Source organism: Tachyglossus aculeatus, chromosome 3 (assembly GCF_015852505.1).
Source record: "Tachyglossus aculeatus isolate mTacAcu1 chromosome 3, mTacAcu1.pri, whole genome shotgun sequence".
Lineage (NCBI taxonomy): Eukaryota > Metazoa > Chordata > Mammalia > Monotremata > Tachyglossidae > Tachyglossus > Tachyglossus aculeatus.
In genome coordinates this window covers 96,745,277-96,747,794 of record NC_052068.1, presented here as the reverse complement: position 1 = coordinate 96,747,794, position 2,518 = coordinate 96,745,277, and positions in this window count along the sequence as shown.

Genomic DNA, 2,518 nt, shown 5'->3' with positions numbered 1-2,518 from the left:
CTTCACTCTGCTGCCTGAATCATTTTTCTAAAAAAAAAATCATCCATGTCTCCCCACTACTCAAAAATCTCCAGTGGCTACCCATCCACCTCTGCATCAAACAGAAACTCCTCACCATTGGCTTTAAAGCATGTGTACATGTAAAGCATAGAGAAGCAGTGTGGCTCAGTGGAAAGAGCATGGGCTTTGGAGTCATGGGTTCAAATCCTGGCTCTGACAATTGTCAGCTGTGTGACTTTGGGCAAGTCACTTCACTTCTCTGTGCCTGTTACCTCATCTGTAAAATGGGGATTAAGACAGTGAGCACCGCCCCCCCCCCCCCCCCCATGGGACAACCTGATCACCTTGTAACCTTCCCAGCACTTAGAACAGTGCTTTGCACATAGTAAGCACTTAATAAATGCCGTTATTATTATTATGTAATCAGCTCGCCCCCTCCAAATTTACCTCACTGATTTCCTACTACAGCTCAGTCCTCACACATTTCTCCTCTAACATCAGTTTACTCACTGTACCTCCATCTCATCTCCTTCTGACTTGGAACTTCCCTCCCCTTCCATTTATGACAGATCACCAATCTCCCTATCTTCAAAGCCTCATTCAAATAATCTGCTCCAAGAGGACTTACCCAATTAAGCCCTCTTTTCCCCAACCCCTTCTCCCTTCTGCATTGCCTATGCATTTAGATCTGTACCCCCCCATGCACATGATATTTACCCAACAACATTTTGCAAATATCTGTAATCTATTTGTATTAATATCTGTTACCCCCTCTAGGCTGTAAGTGCCTTGTGGTCAGGGAATGTGTCTACCAACTCTGTTGTATTGTAGTTTCCCTAGAAGTTATTACAGTGCTCTGCACACTTAAGTGCTCAATAAATATCATTGATTGATTGATTTTAGTTCTTTGGTGGCTTTCAGTCTTGCCAAAAGGCTATGGCCAATTTACTCCGACAATAGCCTAATGCCTTGACCTTCACAACAATTTGTAGGTAATAAATGTGTGTCTCACGTCACATAACAGAGAAGTATTGACTTTGGAGACATGTAGCGTATCTGCTCATTTTACATAGAGGTAATAATAATAATAATAATGGCATTTGTTAAGCGCTTACTATGTGCAAAGCACTGTTCTAAGTGCTGGGGAGGGATACAATGTGATCAAGTTGTCCCACGTAGGGCTCACAGTCTTAATCCCCATTTTTAGAGATGAGGGCACTGAGGCTCGGAGAAGTGAAGTGACTTGCCCAAGGTCACACAGCAGACTTCTGGCGGAGCCGGCATTCGAACCCAAGACGTCTGACTCCAAAGCCCGGGCTCTTTCCGCTGAGCCACGCTGCTTCTCTAATAATAGAGTAGATATAATTTGAAACTCTAACCTATCTCCTTAATCTGAAACCTTTGAACTCATTTCTTTATGCATTAAGAAACTGCTGATGTGAAGAGTTGCTGTTTGAAAGGGTGTACAGGCCAGAAGCAGTACAGCATATTTTCAGTCATTTGAATGAGAGATTCAATAAGAAGGCTACGTAAAATGAAAGTGGCATTTTAATTAAGCGCAATCATCAGGATTAAAAAATAATGGTCACAAGGTTAGATTAAATAAGTTTTACAACTCAAACGTTTTTGTCATGGCTCTCAACAATCTCCCAAGGAATTCAAGAAACAATTGAAAATTCAGTATCTTCCACTTGAATGTGGTAGGATAGCAGTAGCACATTCAATTGTGCTTTAAGCCCACGTCTCTGCTATCGTTGTGAAAAAAAAAGTTGAAACCACTATCAGGATCGTTCAGACTATGAAATACCAAAGATAAAATTGGGATTTGAAGTTTTAATAATGAGTGGTATTATTATTATTATTATTGTATCTGTAAGCACTAAGGGTCAAGCACTTTAGTACAGGCTGGGGCCCAATACATGATAATTAGATTGAACACGCTTATGGTAGGAGTCCAGTCCAAATGCCTTTCCAAGTCAATTATTGAGCCCAACTCTCCTGTCAATTATGCCCCAAATAAGAAGCTTATGCGCAGTGATGGGAGAAGATTCATCCTTCAAAGCCCACTCTGATCGTCACAATGCCAGTTTAAGAAGAATTGGGAACATAATTTCTTCTCACACCAGTTAAAAAGTGTAGGAGTGAGACTGAAGCAGGCTCTTCTCACTGCTCAATTTCAAAGGGAATAACTGAGCTGAATCATAAACATGTAGCAGTAGTCCCTGGTATTTTTCCGACTTCAGGGCTTGTTTTCAAAATACAGAAAGTCAGCCACCTGCCACAGATTTACTGAGCACCAAGGTCCACTTAAATATAGAACTTTTTAAAAGCCAGATGCCACATCATAAGCAGCCCAAGTTAAATATTCCCTTCCCTCTTGTTTTCACTGAAGAAAGATTGTGGGTCAAATTGCATCAAAATCTTGAACATGAACTTTTAAAAAGCAAGAGATAAATGAAGACCAGAAGAAAAACAGATTTCAGAAAGTAGGAGAGATGTGCAGCTATAAGAAGTATCT